Source organism: Callithrix jacchus, chromosome 9, assembly GCF_049354715.1.
Source record: "Callithrix jacchus isolate 240 chromosome 9, calJac240_pri, whole genome shotgun sequence".
Classification (NCBI taxonomy): domain Eukaryota; kingdom Metazoa; phylum Chordata; class Mammalia; order Primates; family Cebidae; genus Callithrix; species Callithrix jacchus.
Window position 1 is genome coordinate 100,050,587 of NC_133510.1, and position 15,993 is coordinate 100,066,579.

Genomic DNA, 15,993 nt, shown 5'->3' on the forward strand with positions numbered 1-15,993 from the left:
TTCTTGTCTGTTGTGTACACTCTACTAGAGTTGTCTTCTTCAAATGCAAACGAACTTGTCCACAAGAAAGAGCCTGATCCTTCCTTGAAAATGTATCTCTTGCTATTCCATATGCCCTGCACTCATATCCCAGTCTCAGGTCCCAGAGAATGACATGCTTGTTCGTACCCCTGAGCCATCACCTTCACTATTTTCTCTGCCTGGAAAACTACAAATCATTCAGGACACTTCTTACATGTCACCTCTTATGTGGCATTTTTCCTTGACCTAAAGGCAATCATGCTCTCTTCTTTGCACCCAAAATTTATTTTCTACCCTTATGATAGTTCTTACAGAATCAGGATGATTTGTCTCACTGGGCAGAGGCTGTCTCTGAATTCTCTCTATATGTACAATGTCTAGTGTGATGCTTTGACCTCTGCTAAAGTGCAATATTATCTCATATAGATCTAATTTTATCAATTATTGGATAATGTTGAACACACGTAAAGATGATAAATTGTTGATTTGTATGTGGTATATATAGTATTCCTAATAAGCTGGAAATTTGATTAATCACAATCCTTCCTTTACACATCAAATAATAGCATTTATAGTAATAGAATAAATTATGAACATAGAAAAATGACAACAATATTTGAAGATAGTTGACATGCCCTTGATATGTAGATATTGTGGGTCCTATTCAAGTGAAATCTGACAACCAGCACACTTAAAATTAAAGTGTCAAAAATCAATTATGCTTCACTTTGCATTCACACAAATTGAACTTTTCAAAATTGATTTGAAGCACATCTTATGTCAAAAGACACCTACTCTATTTTTTGAATAGTAGTAAAATGAGAAAACATTTTATTTCTCATTTTAAAAATGATCATCACACTAAATCTTTATCTGCCAAAATGAGACTGAAGAGTATCAGAATGTCTAAATATTGCTGTAGTGATTGAACTCTGTTTTACAAAGTTGACAAAGAACGAAGTTGTCTAAATGTAACAGTAGAAAATTGCTGGAACATGGACCACTCAAAGGACCCTGTGAAAAAGAAGACGGGGGATATAGGTGTGAGCAGATCAGAACGAGTTTTGTATGACATGGGTAAGTTTAGACTTCATCTGCTAAGCAGAAGCAGAGGCACATTGGCTTGTACATTACAGCATGAGGAGAGCAGCTATCTTCAGCCTCACTCTTCTTGTTAAAAGATATGGGGATTCTTTTCTTTTTTTAGCATTATGCTTTTATTCTTTTTTTAAAAAATTTATTTATTTTACTTTAGGTGCATACTATATGTGGCATTTCTCCCCATGTTATCCCTCCCCACCCTCCCCACCCTCCCCACTCCCAACTGTCTCTTCCTTATGCCCCCCCAACTGCCTCCAGTGTGTGATGTTCCTCTCTCTGAGTCTATGTGTTCTCGTTGTTCAACACCCACCTATGAGTGAGAACATACGGTGTTTGACTCTCTGTTCTTGTGTCAGTTTGCTGAGAATGATGGTTCTTAAATAGAGCTGCTATCTTCAGCTTTGTTAGGTAAATGTAGCTGACACTCATTTTGTATATGAGGCTTGGCTTTTTAAGTTTGAAGGGAGAATAGCATATCCTCTGAGTATGGGTATAAAATGATTTTGGTAGGTGAGTACTATATCTGAGACTTGTAAGGTTAGCTTTGTTGAAGTTTCTCTCAAGATTAGTGGTAGGTAATAGTCAAAAGCATTTCCCCTCAGTGTGGGCAATGCCTGCAGCAGATTTTATTTCACCTATGCTTCAGTAGACGTGTTTAAACTGACATGGCTCTGTTTTATGCTCCCTCACCTTCATTTTTCATCATTCCTTCATTCTTTTAGTGAACTGTAGTCACTGCCTATGTGCTAAACACTGAGAATCATACTGAAAATGATGCCCATTGAATAGAGAAGGCAGATATAGAAATAAAATAAAAATGTTCTAGGAGCAAGGAATGAATATACACACAGGGTGTCATGGAGGCAGCAGAGAGAGATATTAGATGCAACCTGAAAAGGCAGAGTGATACCTGAGAAGGCTTTATAGAGGTGATAGGAGGTAAAATAGAAGGTAAAAGACCTGAGCCGAGAATTAGAGATGAGTAGAAACAGACCTGGTGAAGAGGGAGAGGAGGCAGGCTGCTGTTTCCAGAGAGGAGGTTGGAGATATTACACACAGGATCTGCAAGAGCCAGAAGGGCAGGATATAGGTTGCAGAGACGAACCTCGTCAGATCATCAGCAGCCTTTGGTGCAGGCCAAGGCACTAGGATTCCTTTCTGAGGACAAACAGGAACCAATCTCAGGTTTTAAGCAGGTTGTACCATGATCAAATTTAGAAAGATAATTCTGACCACAGTGAGGAAAAGGAATTTGAAAGGAATTAAATCATTTAGGAGACCGTTCGATAGTCCAGGTAAGAAATGGGCCTGAACCAGCAAAAGAATGGAGTCAATGTTTAGAAGGTAAAATAAACAGACCTTGATTAAATATAGTGGATAAATATAGCAAATAAACTGAAATGCATCTAGAAACTACCTGTTAAACATCAGGTGGTCCACTGGTTTGAGAAGTCACTTTTATGCTTAATAATTTTCCCACTAGCTCTAGTTTTCAGAGTTACAAGCATTAAAACTATGTACAGGAATAACAGCTTCCAAAATCTGTTGAACTGTCCTCTTCTTCACGAACCTATAGGTGTGAGTTGTTATGATTTACTTTTGACTACTGACTCATCTTTTAGTTTGGGGGTTAAATTATAACTTAGTTGGAGAGGATTAGTCTACTGCTGCATCTTTTTCTCTGGTATTTTATTTCAGAGTTCCAATGCTATTTTTCATAAGCAATCTAGATTTCAAATTACCCTTGTCAAGTTTTTGTACAGGGAGTATTAGCTTCTTAAGAAAATTATTTTAAACAATAAATGTTTATCAAGTCTAGAGTATTAATTGAAAAGAATGTTATAATATTATAAAAGCTGAAAAGGATGCTATAAAGTTATAAGGAATGTTACAAACTTATGATGTTATAAAATAAACATACAGGCCAGGCACGGTGGCTCAAGCCTATAATCCCAGCACTTTGGGAGGCTGAGGCGGGTGGATCATGAGGTCAAGAGATTGAGACCATCCTGGTCAACATGGTGAAACCCCGTCTCTACTAAAAATACAAAAGATGAGCTGAGCATGGTGGCGTGTGCCTGTAATCCCAGCTACTCAGGAGGCTGAGGCAGGAGAATTGCCTGAACTCAGGAGGCGGAGGTTGCAGTGAGCCAAGATCGCGCCATTGCACTCCAGCCCGGGTAACAAGAGCGAAACTCCGTCTAAAGAAAAAATAATAAATAAATAAATAAATAATTAAAAAATAAACATGCATAAACATATGTGGTTATTATCTACTTGTGAATTTATTTTGTAATCAAGATGAGCAATATAACCTGAAACATAATATTTTCATTTAAATTGTCCTAGAGGTTCTGAGTCCCTTCTTTGCTCTTAATATATATAAATTGATCATACCAGTCATTGCAATGATTTCTTTGATACTGGGTCATCAACTCCCTATTATAACATTATTCATATGGGAAGATACTGACTCAAATTGCAAAGGCAAGGACCACGCTGTGATAAAAACAGGCTGTTGACTATGTCCCGTTGTGTGTTGTACAGTAAATGTGCTCTCCTATTTGTTTTGTTATGACTGTGTTTTGATCCCTAAAGCTTCTTTGTTTCTGATTTGTTTCTTTCTTTATCTGAGAGCAACTGGTTCATTAAAATCCAACAACATAAAGAAAAAAAACTGCTAAGAATGAGTCTGAGCAGCAGTAACCAAAAGTTACACATCCTACTGTAAAGTAAAGCACATCAAGGTGAAGTATTATATTGTCACTTTGTATTATCTGAGGGTTGGCTAGAAACACATTTAAATTTTGTTCTAACTAGTGTATTCTGTCAGTTAAATAGCTAAAGGGTTAGTTATTTAAGCCATTTTGGCAAACTGTAAAAAACACATGACAGCAACAACAATAAAAACACCTTATCTAACTGAAAGTCTATATTCATGTTTTATTTTTGCAAAATGAATCAAGCAAAACTTAGAAGCTTCAAACAACTCACATAGATTATCACACAATTTCTCTAGATCAAGAGTCTAGGATGGCTCAACGATCTACCAAGGGTCTCACAGGGCCACAATTAAGGTGTTGGCCAGGGCTGCATTTGCATCTGGATGCTTGACTGGGGAGAAACTAATTTCTAAGGTCATTCAGGTTGCTAGCAGAATTAATTCCCTTGTGGTTGCTTGACTGCCGGTCCTGGATTTTTGCCGCTGTCAGCTGGAGGCTGGCTGAAGTTTTTGACATTTTTGCTTCTAAGATATGGCTGGCTACGTTATCAACCTTGTAAGGAGAGTTTCTTGGTTTTGGGAGGGTCCAGTTCCTCTTTTGAAGACTTACACCTGAGTAAATCAACCCCTACATCCAGGATAATCTCCCTTATAATAAGTCAAACACAGCTGATTTATAATATCAGTTGGTTTTATTGACATCTGCAATATTCCTACACCTTTGTCATACTGTTTTGGCTAGGAGCAAGTCAAGTCACAGGTTCCACCCAAAATCAAGGGAGAGCATGAACACCAGGGAGCAGGATTCAGAGGGGCTGTCCTAGGATACATCCATCCAGAGTTTTATTTTACAAGACACTTCTCTTGTTTTATCTTACAATGCATTAACATTTGATTACAAAATTACACATTTCCTTTTAGCGTGAGGGAAGAGAATAGTTGGTTGGGGACGAACCTATCAGTCATGTCCAGGGACGATGCCGTGGGCATTTTGTTTGGGCCTGCTGCCTCTGCCCAGGCTCTTTGTACCAGACACTTTGGACCATTTGCGTTTCCCCAAACACATCAGGTTTACATCATGACTTCCTATTGCCTGAGTGCTTTTGCGTGAACATCTTCCCTTTCCCATTCTTACTCATTTTTCAAGGCCTAGCGAAAATGACACGTTCTGTATTGGAACTTTGCTGACGTTCTCAGGCAGAGATAGCTATTACCATCTCTGTTTTCATAATCATCTGCAGAAGTCATTTTCATATCAGCTTTTCTCTGAGGTTGAAGCTGTTTGTTTGTAGGCCTGATTCCCCGCTTCCTTTGTATCAAGAATCAAAGTGTACTCTGTTCCTTATCTCCAATCCTGTGTTGCCAGCACAGGACTTGGTACAGAGTAGATACTCCATAAATTAAATTTAAATGAGTGAAGAATGAGAATGTACTGGAGTGATAACAAAATAATTATAGGAAAAATGAGAGAGGAAACAGGTAAGCAACAACGTGAATAGAATGCAGTGACAGAATTTTAAAGGATTTTATCAAAATTTGAGGATGAGAATGAGAAGGAGAATAGTTGTGAATGAGACTAGAAAGGTTAGATCATGAAGGCACTTGAATTTGTCAGGCTAGAAAATGTGGACTTTACGAAGATCTGAATCCAGAGGGGAACAGATATAAAGCAAAGAATCCACTAATGCATAATTTCAAATTGTGAAAAGCTCTGTAAAGAAAATGTTCCATAAGCTGTAGTAATGATTAGCAAGGGGCCCTGGTCTAGCAGTGGTCACCTGGATAAGTAATATTTGAGGTAATACTTGAAGGCTGAGGAGGAATTACCAAGTTGAAGTGTAAAGAATGGTATATGATCAGGCTAAAGACGAAGGTCAGAATCAGGTCTTGTGGAGCCTTTCACACTGTTACTGACATTTTGTTCTTTATCCTACAGTAATGGAAGGACATTGAAGAAGTTTAAGCAAGGTAGACTTGGGGAAAGGATGGCGGGGGGAGAGAGAGAGAGAGAGAGAGAGAGAAAGAGAAGAGAGACAGACCGAGAGAAACAGTTTATCTTTTTATTTATATTTTTTAAAAAAGGGTCTCTGGAGAATAGATTAAAAGAGCACCAGAATGGACCCAGAGAGATGACTCTACTTCGGAGATCATGTTAATGGAACAAGGGGGTAAACTACAGTAACTTGATCTATGAATGGCAGAGGAGCTTGAGATAACTGGACAGATTCAAGATCATTTATGGAGATGAGGTTGACTGGAATTGGCTATGGACTATAGAGGTGAGTGGAATGTTTCTAGCTTCCAAAACTAGATGAAGGGTCTTTCTCAGAAAGAACAATGAGGTACGGACATGTCTGAAAAGTTTGGAGATGAGGGGAGGGTTTTGGTGGTGAAGGTCGAATGGCTTGCTGTACACATGTGGGCTGTAAGCTCACAGGAGAAGTCTGTGTGATAGAAAGTGACATTTCCCACACATCAATGGTAAACTCACTTGCGACAAGGGTGCCAAGACCATTCGATGGGGGAAAGAACAGTCTCTTTAACACATGGTTTTGGGACAAGTGGATATTAAAATGCAAATAATGTAATTGAACTCTTACCTCATATCATATGCAAAAGTGAACTCAAAATGAAAATTCAAAAGACCTAAATTTAGAACCTGTAATTTTAAAATGCTGGAAGGAAAACATAGGGGCAAATCTTCATGACTTTGGATTTGGCAGTGGTTTCTTATATATGACACCAAATACACAAGGAACAACAACAACAACAAAATGATAATTTGAACTTTGTCAAAGTTAAAATCATGTATATTAAGACACTATCAAGAGAGTGAAAAGGTAGCCCATAGAATGGGAGAAGATATTTTCAAATAATATATATAATAAGGGCCTAGTATCCAGAATGTATAAAGAACCCTTACAACTCAGCAACAAAAAGCCAATCCAATTTAAAAATGGGCAAAAGATTGAAAAAGACATTTTTCCCAAAAAAGATGTACAAATGGTTAACAAACATATGAAAAGATGCTCACCATTATTAAGTCATTAAGGCAGTGCAAATCAAAACCACGGATACCAATTCAAACAACTGGGATGGCCATAATTTAAAAAGCAGAAAATAACAAGTGTTGGCAAGAATGTGAAGAAATTGGAAACTTCATATATTGCCTGTGGGAATGTACAATGGTGCAGCCACTGTGGAGAACAATTTTGGTAGTTCCTCGGTATGTTAAACACAGAAATGCCATTGTAACTGAGCAATTCTACTGCTAGGTACATACCCTGAATAATTTGAAACAGGTATTCAAGCAAAAACTTGTACACTAATATTTGTAGCAGCATTATTCACAATAGTAAAAAGGTAAAAGCAACCCAAATGTCCATCAACAGATGGTTGAGTGAACAAAATGATACATCTATGCAATGGATTATTATCCAGTCATATAAAGGATAAAGTGATGATATCTGCTATGACATGATGAACCTTGAAAACATTCTACTAAGTGAAGAAGCAAGGCACAAAAGGCTATATCTTGTATTATTCCATTTACATTCTGGAATATCCAGGATAGGCAATTCTACAGAGACAGAAAGCAGATTAGTGGTTACCGGGTGGGGGAAATAGGGAGTGACTGCTTAATGGATATGGGGTTTCTATGTGGGGTGATGACAAAATTTTGAAATTAGATATTGATGATGGTCCCACAACACTGGGAATGTACTCAATGCTGGTGAATAGTTTACTTTAAAATGGTAAATTTTGTGTGTATTTTACTGTAATTTAAAAAAGATATAATAAGATTCAGTTGCATCTAGATGTTGATGAAGGTCTTGTAATGGGGTCACCTAGGGAAACAGAATAGAATAAGAAGAGGAGCTATGACCAGAGCTTAAGGAATTCTAACAATATGAGGACAGGTAGAGGAGAGTGCTGCAGTACTGGACATTGAAAAGGGGCAGCTGGAGAGGCAAGAGAGAAAACAGGAAAATGTGGAGGTCATGGGCAACTACTGGATGTCTTGAAACAAAGTGGTGGGATCAAAGCTTTTTCTTAGGAAAATCAATTCAGCAACTATGCACAAGGAAGACTGGAGGAAAATCAATTTAGCAATCATGTGCAAGGAAGATTGGAGGAAAAATTATAGGCAAGGAAGATTGGAAGATTGGAGTAAGGTGTGGCTCTTAAGGACTATTCCATGGAAAAGAGATTGGAGCAATGTCATGGAGGTAGAAAAATTTGGCAGCGTGCTGAAGGTAGCTGGAGAGAGAGAGGGTCTTAAAGCTGGATGGGCTCTTAGAGCTCAGAGGTTTGGTCACTGGAAGTTTCATTAATGTTTCTCAGACCAGTGTGTGGGCCATTTTGAGCTGGACAAATTATCAGGCTTGTACCATTTCTTAGCTATAGTAAGATAACAAATGCGAGATTTTTTTCTTATATATAAGTATATATGGATATATGTGATAGATACCTATCGTGTGTGTGTGTGTGCTTGTATGTCTCTGTGTGTGCACATTTCTCTTTCAAATTTCAAGAGTCTTTTCCAAATTTAGGGATGATACTATACTCTATTAGTCAGTGTTTTAAGTAAGTCGCATGACTTCCATCTGTACCCTTTTAGATTTTCGTGCAAAAAATGTATGTGATTATAGGGTTAGAAGAAATTGTAGTTTAGATCATTGATCTAAACTCGTCTTTTCTACAGCAATGGAAGACCCAAAAGGATCTTTCTGTGTTCATGGAGTCACCACCCGTGAGAGCCTTTTCTTCTTTAGTCTTTTTCTCCCTCTGTCAGTTGTCCTGCTGACAATTTGTCCATGTTGTCAGACGGCAAATGTATCAGAATGTAGTATTTATTTCATTTATTCATAAAGCACATATGAAATACACACTATGTACTAGCTACTGGTTTAGATGCTGAATAACACTTGAGTTATTACCCTAATGTTTAATTAATTTCCAGTACTCTTTTTGATATTACATAGTATGATAGTTTTTTTGGCTGCAGATACAAATAAAAAGTAAATAACATTTTTTATACTTATAATATGAGAACTCAGGAGGACTTAGAATAAACCCCACAAGGACATGGAATATGGATTTCAAGGTTTAGTTAATGTCTTAAGCACATACATTCAGCATTATCATTTTTTCTTTTTTTTGGGGGGGGACGGAGTCTGGCTTTGTCACCCAGGCTGGAGTGTAGTGGCACGATCTCAGCTCACTGCAACCTCTGCCTCCCAGGTTCAAGCAATTCTCCTGTCTTAGCCTCCTGAGTAGCTGGGATTACAGGTGCCCGCCATCACACCCGGCTAATTTTTTGTATCTTTAGTAGAGATGGGGTTTCACCATGTTGGCCAGGCTGGTCTTAAACTCTGACCTCAGGTGATCCACCTGCCTTGACCACCCAAAGTGTTGGAATTACAGGCATGAGCCACCGCGATGAACCCGTGATTCTTTTACATTTTAGGTTTAGTGTCAGTAGAGTGTGGTATAACTTGATGTGGCAATGGGCTCTCTTCTTTTTCCAGATTATCTGTTCTCAAAGCTCTTTCTTGATACTATTCTTTGAGACATTTGATTCCTTTTGCTTTTGTCCTGAACGTATGAATTTTCACTTTGCCTTGGTATTTATCAAACTGATGTTTGGTCTGATGTATGTCTGTTGGCATGAAAGCATAATTTGACTTTCAATACGGTTTTGGTATAATGGATGCCTTCATCTGTGGTTCACAATGATGTCATTAGCTAACTCAGGTTTCATCCTATTTAGTTATTAGGCACTTATTATTTAATCAATTCACTCAATTTATAATGTGGCTAGAAGTACACAGTCGTATTATCTGAAGGCTGTGAAGCTTCAGATTTATAATTTTTTGAGATTTTTTAAAGATAAGAGTTTATATACCTTGGATAGCATGACACTTTTTAAACTTTTTTTTTTTTTAAACAGGATCTCCCTCTGTGGCTCAAGTTGTAGTGCAGTGGCCTGAACACAGCTCACTGCAGCCTAGACCTTCTTGGCTTGAGTAATCCTTTCACCTCAGCCTCCCGAGTAGCTGGGATCACAGACATGTGCTATGCCTGGTTAATTTCTTTTTTTTCGGAGACAGGGTCTCACTATTTTGATAAGGCTGGTCTTGAACTCCTGGGCTCAGGCAATCTTCCTGCCTTGGTCTCCCAAAGTGCAGGGATTCCAGGTGTGAACCACCATGCTCAGCCAGCAGCATGACAGTTTTGATGGGGTCTGTGCAGCGTCCTGTAAGCAGAAACATCAATTGTTCAGCAACAAAACACAGGAATCATGACATTAAGTGGGATAAAGATTGCTCCTATTTGGTCGGGTGCGGTGGCTCATGCCTGTAATCCCAGCATGTTGGGAGGCCGAGTCGGGCAGATCACGAGGTCAAGAGATCGAAACCATCCTGGCCATGATGAAACCCTGTATCTGCTAAAAATACAAAAATTAGCTGGCGTGGTGGCATGCACCTGTGGTCCCAGCTTCTCGGGAGGCTGAGGCTGGAGAATCTCTTGAACCCAGGAGGCGGAGGTTGCGTCAACAGAGATTGCGTCACTGCACTCCAGCCTGGTGACGGAGCAAGATTCTGTCTCAAAAAAAAAAAAAAAAAAGGATTCCCCATATTTATGTTTTTCATGTCTGCTTCATCATCAAATGAGTTGCAAGAAAACTTCTGGTTTTCAGAAGTGTGTGGATTTTGGAATCTCAGATAAGAACAGGTTTGCTGGCTTGTGAACAAGGTGAGCAAGATGCAGTGTCTGCTCCTAAAGTTCACCTGTTGCTTCATATTGTGTCCATTCAGCCTTTTTTTATGTGTTATAAACCAACTCAAATGTGTTCAGATTTAAATTAAAAAAAGGTGGAAGTGACTAACTGTCTCAACAATTTAGAAGTCCAGCAGACAGGTTTTGGACATGGTTGTATGTAGGGCTCCAATGATGCCTTTTGGCTGGGGTTTTCTTAACCTTTCACATGCCTTTTGTTCCCAAGGTTTCAGTCTCTCTGTCCAATGGCCTCTGTATGCGTTAGGTTGACTCCCTGCGGTGGCAAAGATGGCTAAAGCGGCTCATTTCACATTTCAATTTTTTTTCTTTTTTTTAGACAGTGGAAGTGGAGAAGAAACAAGGCAATCTGAAACTGGTTGTGATTTATTAGCTGTAAACACCACTGCACTGGGACCTGCCTCAACTTAATTCTCGTTTGAACAGTCCCAGCAAACATCTTGTGGCATTTTATTGCCTGTGATTGCATCACATGCCCCCCTTTGAACCAGTCACTGAGGGCAGGGATATGCCATGTCCTGTGGGTTAGGCTTGGGCCTCCTGGTTCATCCTGGGTCCAGGCAGGTCAGGCAGAACTGAGCAGGTGGAGCTGTCTCAGACAAAATGGGAGCTGTTGCAAGAGGAAATGGGAAACACCAGGTGGCAACAAAGTGGAAATGTTGCCCCACAGATTGACCCTGGATTTTCTTTGTATTTAAAATTCTTCTGGTGGAATACAATGGGGTTAAACTCAATATATTTTCAGCTATTTCTATCTTTCCCCGCTTCCATGTAGCAAACTATTTTTACTCTTTTATATAACAAAAGATATAAGAGCCTGCAAGTCTAAAACCAGATTGAACCTAAACTGTACTCATCACCAAACCGTCATCATTAGGAACCCATCGTATCTTCAGCTACCATGTGGCACGCCTTAAGGTTTTGGGGAATCTTTTCAGAGATGCAATACTTAAAGCCCATGCCTAGATGGTCTTTTCAGTCCAGAACTGATAACTCAAAGCGCTCTGTCTGGATATGTTGTTAGAATTATTTTACTTTTTTCATGGAGAAGCGATTGCGCACAATGGTGAAGCACTCAGGCTCTGGAGCTGGGGGCCTTGGTGTGACTCTTGTTTCCACTGCTTACTTCGATGAATTACTTACCTTGTGCCTTGGATTCCTCATGGGTAAGAATAATATAACAATAGCACATGCCTCGTCAGTGTATTATGGAGATAACATGAATTAATACACGTCAATTACTTAGGAGCCTGACACATAGTAAATGTGCTGTAATTGTCAGCTGTAATTATCATTAACTAACCCTAAAGTTCACCTTAGTAAAATGAAAATTTCTACAGCATGAACATTAACATTTCTGCATTCGGCTGCCCTGTATTACTATGGATAATTCCATTTGTTTTATAGCCAAGTTAAAGTAAAAAAAAAACTATCCTTATTTTTTTTGAAAACGCCTTTATTTAGACACAAGAGATTCCAGTCAGCCTTACAAACTTAGAAAGTGGAAATCCTTCTTCAACTGATGGAAAATGAGTCCAATTTCAAATCCCAAACCAGACTCCTGTTTTTGTTGCTATTTTTTTCCTAAAAGACAAAACCTAATGTTTTCTTAGTGTATATAAAACAAATTTTAAAATCCACGTATAGCACAGTGTTTACCACCCACCCCTGCTCGTGGTAGGAATATCACAAATTCTCTAAGTTTCCCAAACATGAGATAAATGTCAGACCATTCTATAAATTGACTTTATGAAGCATTTCTGAGCCAAGCCTTCTGACATTCACACCAATGTTTCCATAGTAACTAATGTGTTCAGAAGGGGAAGAGGAGGAGATGAAAAACAAAGGAGACAATCCAAATAACAGAGATGCATCAGTGAGGGAGAGTAGAACGTTCGAGAAACTTTGCAGCATCGCGTCTTGCAGGAGACAAGCATTCTTGTTCACTTGGGAGGCTTCCCCTGCTGACTGACTGACTCAGAGGGTGCTTACTGGAACAGCTCCCAAAGCGTGGCCAGCTGGTGCTCGATTACACTTGGACAATGACTCATGAATGCCAATTTGGATTATCCTCCTTTTATTGTAATCTTATTTTTTTCCCCTCTGTTTTGAGGTGCCTTTGTTGCCATGGTAACAATGAACTAATTTGTGCCTGTCGCTGAACTGTCAAAAAAAAAAGTGCAGTATCAAGTCAATTTAGAGAATAGTTAGAAAGCAGGGTAGGGAAACACAGGTGCTAGCCATGATCACACTTGTTTGCAAACATTGAAGTCAAGAAAGCCAGTGTGCTGTTAAAATACAGGTTCCGTTTTCAAATCGTATTAAATGGTGCCCTATCAGGTGCATTTAGAAGCAGGTTGCAATGATCAGTTATTCCCTTGTGACGGTCAGCAGCACAGCATCTTTTTCTCTTGAAAAGTTCAACAAACCTTTGTCTTTGAAAATGTGTTGAATCCCCCACTTGCTTGTTTGTAGGGTATATCAGGTAAATGGCTAGAGGTGAGTTGGATTTTTGGGGGAATCATTTGACGGTGGGTGTAGGAAGGCATCTGACTCAGAGAAGGACATTGGCACTTGTGCTAAGCAAAACAATGAGTCCCAGCAATGTCCATATCCCAGTCCCTGAAACCTGTGGCTGTTACCTTACGGCAAAAGGGACGTGGTTCACATGATTCAGTGAAGGATCTAGACATAGACTATCCGAGATTATCTTCGTGGGCCCAGTGTAATCACAAGGGTCCGTGCAAGAAGGCGGCGGGAATGTTCAAGTCAGAGAAGGAGACGTGATGAAGGAAGCAGAGGTCCCAGCGATCTCCCAGAGATGTGGGGCTGAGAGCCAGGCAATGTAAACAGCCTTTAAAAGCTGAAAGAGGCAAGAAACCGATCCTTCCACGGAGCTTACAGAAAGAATGCAGCCCAGCTGATGCCTTGATGTTAACCCAGTGAAACTGGTTTCTGACTTCTGCTCTTCAGAACTGTAAGATAACAAATCTGTGCTGTTTCAAGACACTGAATTTGGGGCAATTTGTTACAGTGGTAGTAGGAAACAATATAGTATGCTCAGCCATCTCTGATCCCAAGAGGTTTTCTAAGGCAGCCTGATTTGATGCCTTCGTACCAAGCGGAGGTGAACGGAGCCATCCCCTGACTGCTGGCTGAGCAATTCTGGCCTGCTGTGTGTCACTGAGGCTCCCTTGTGGGTCTTTCTTTGTGTGAGAATTCAAGGACTTTAGGTCTGATCACCATGTGTTCTGGCCGTGGCAAGGCAAGCTACTGGGTAAGAGCAGGCCTTCACAGTCCTGGCTTGAACCCCTGGTTAGGCCTAGCACACCCAGATCGTGGGTGAAAAGTCCTTCCTGAGAAGGAAAACTCTCGGCACTCACAATTTGTCTCTCCGTGAAAGTTAAGCTGTTCACTGGGTAAATTGTCTTGTCTTTCTAACTAGATAATATATGTCTTAAGGTCCAACTTCATGCTTTCTAGCACTGTCTCGGGCACTCAGTCAATGCAATGAGAAACTGCAGCTCCTCCTTCTCTAAGCTGCTTCCTTAGTAGTTTTAATTTTCCCAACGATTTCACTCTTCCCATACAGGTGCTGTGTTAAGCATGCTATATTACATCACCCAAAGCTGACAACAACCCTGGGGGAAATCTTATTCTCATTTTGCCGATGTAGAAATGAAGATTCAGAAATTAGGCCTCGAGAGTTACATGGTGAATAAGTGGCAGAGCTGGGCTCTGAGCCCAGGTGTGGCTTCCTGACGCCCCCCAGTTTTCATTGCTGCTGTGCTTCAGAGTCAGAGGCACCGTGGGACGGAAGTCCATGGCCTTTTTTCCCTCCAGTCTCCAGTAAATGCTTTTCTCCTCTGAGCTCCGGCATTGGCTCTTACTCCCAGTCATGCACAGGCCTGGGGGAGGAGAATGAGAAGCTGGAGAGTGCCAAGGGGGCAGGTGGAAAGCGGGGGCGCCTTCGGTCCTGCAGGCACCCTGGCTTTCAGACACTTGTTATTTTAGGTAGAAATCTGACTTTCCCTTTTCTTGGGTTATTTTTCTCTATTTTCTTCTTTGGTGGAGAAAATTCTAAGATGACTTGCAAGATTCCCACCCCCTGGCATGCCTGTTCTGTTGCTATGGACTGAATATTTGTGACCCTCAAATTAATATATTGAAGCCCTAATATGCAATATGATGGTGTTAGAAGGTGGAGTCGTTGGGAGGCAATTAGTCCATGAGTGTAAAGCCCTCATGATGGGACCAGGGCCCTTATACGAAGAGATAGGAGAGAGAGAAAATCTCTCCCTCTGTCATGTGAGGATGTAGTGACAAGAGGTCCCTCTGCAAAGCAGGAGGAAGGCCCTCGACAGGAACCCAACTGGCTGGCCCTGAGGGGACCACAATCCTGGACTTCCCAGCCTCTAGAACTATGAGAAAGCAAGGTTTCTTTTGCCCCCAGTCAGTGAAATTTGTTACAGCAGCCTGGACCGACTTAGAGCATCTGTATAATTCCCTCTGCTGTGAATCGGTTGGGATACCACTCCCATGATTAGGTTCCTCATCAGTGGATTTTGGATTGAACTAATTAAAAAGGAGATGATCTGGATATTCCTGATCAAATCAGTTTTAAAAGAGATATGGGAAAGCATGAGGGAAAAGAGCTCATGCGTGCCGGGCTTCACACCTAGGTTGATAGGTGCAGCAAACCGCCATGGCACAAGTTTACCTATGTAACATACCTGCGCACCCTGCACATGTACCCTGGAACTAAAAAAACACATGAAACATTCAAAGCAAAGAGAGAGAGAAATAAGGGAGTTTGAGAGGGTCTGTGGAAGGGACCTCATAGCAAGGACCAGAGTGGCCTCTTGGAGCTGAAAGTAATCCTTGGCCAACAGCTAGCAAGACAGTGAGACCTCAGTCATACAACCCTCAAGGAGATAAATTCTGCTAATAACCTAAGGGACTATAGATGTGCCTATTTACCTAGTATAGCCTCCTGATGATGATGCAGCTAGCTAACAGCTTTAGTGCAGCCTCATGATACCTTGAAGAATGAACCTGGTGCCCAGACACCTGATCTACAAACACTGTGTGATAATGAATATGTGGTATTTTGAACTAAAGTTGTGGTAATTTGCTACATAGCAATGGAAGATTAATACATCTTTCTAAAATTTATTTTAAAGAAAAAAATCAGTCTCAGCTGGGCTAGATAGAAAAAGGAAACAGACTCTGCCTTTCTTCAGATGCTGTTTGAGAAGTCAAAACCTTAAAACACTTAGTAATGAGTTAAAAGGAAGATTCCCATTTTTCCAGGATCTGTTTTTACAAAGATAAGACACCCTTCCATA

At 40.2% G+C, this 15,993-nt stretch overlaps 1 long non-coding RNA gene across 5 annotated transcripts in view; it reads left to right on the forward strand.

The window, feature by feature from the left end:
- The first annotated feature begins 1,340 nt into the window (after positions 1-1,340).
- The window catches only part of LOC118144310 (uncharacterized), a 70,890-nt gene continuing 56,237 nt past the window's right edge, over positions 1,341-15,993 (forward strand). For 4 of the 5 annotated variants that reach the window (XR_013522384.1, XR_013522382.1, XR_008473934.2 and 1 more), the window contains exons 1-2: positions 1,341-5,812; positions 5,927-6,123. This is a non-coding gene — a long non-coding RNA (uncharacterized LOC118144310). The remainder of the gene's footprint in view (positions 5,813-5,926; positions 6,124-15,993) is intronic. The other variant, XR_013522383.1, reaches the window with a different exon arrangement.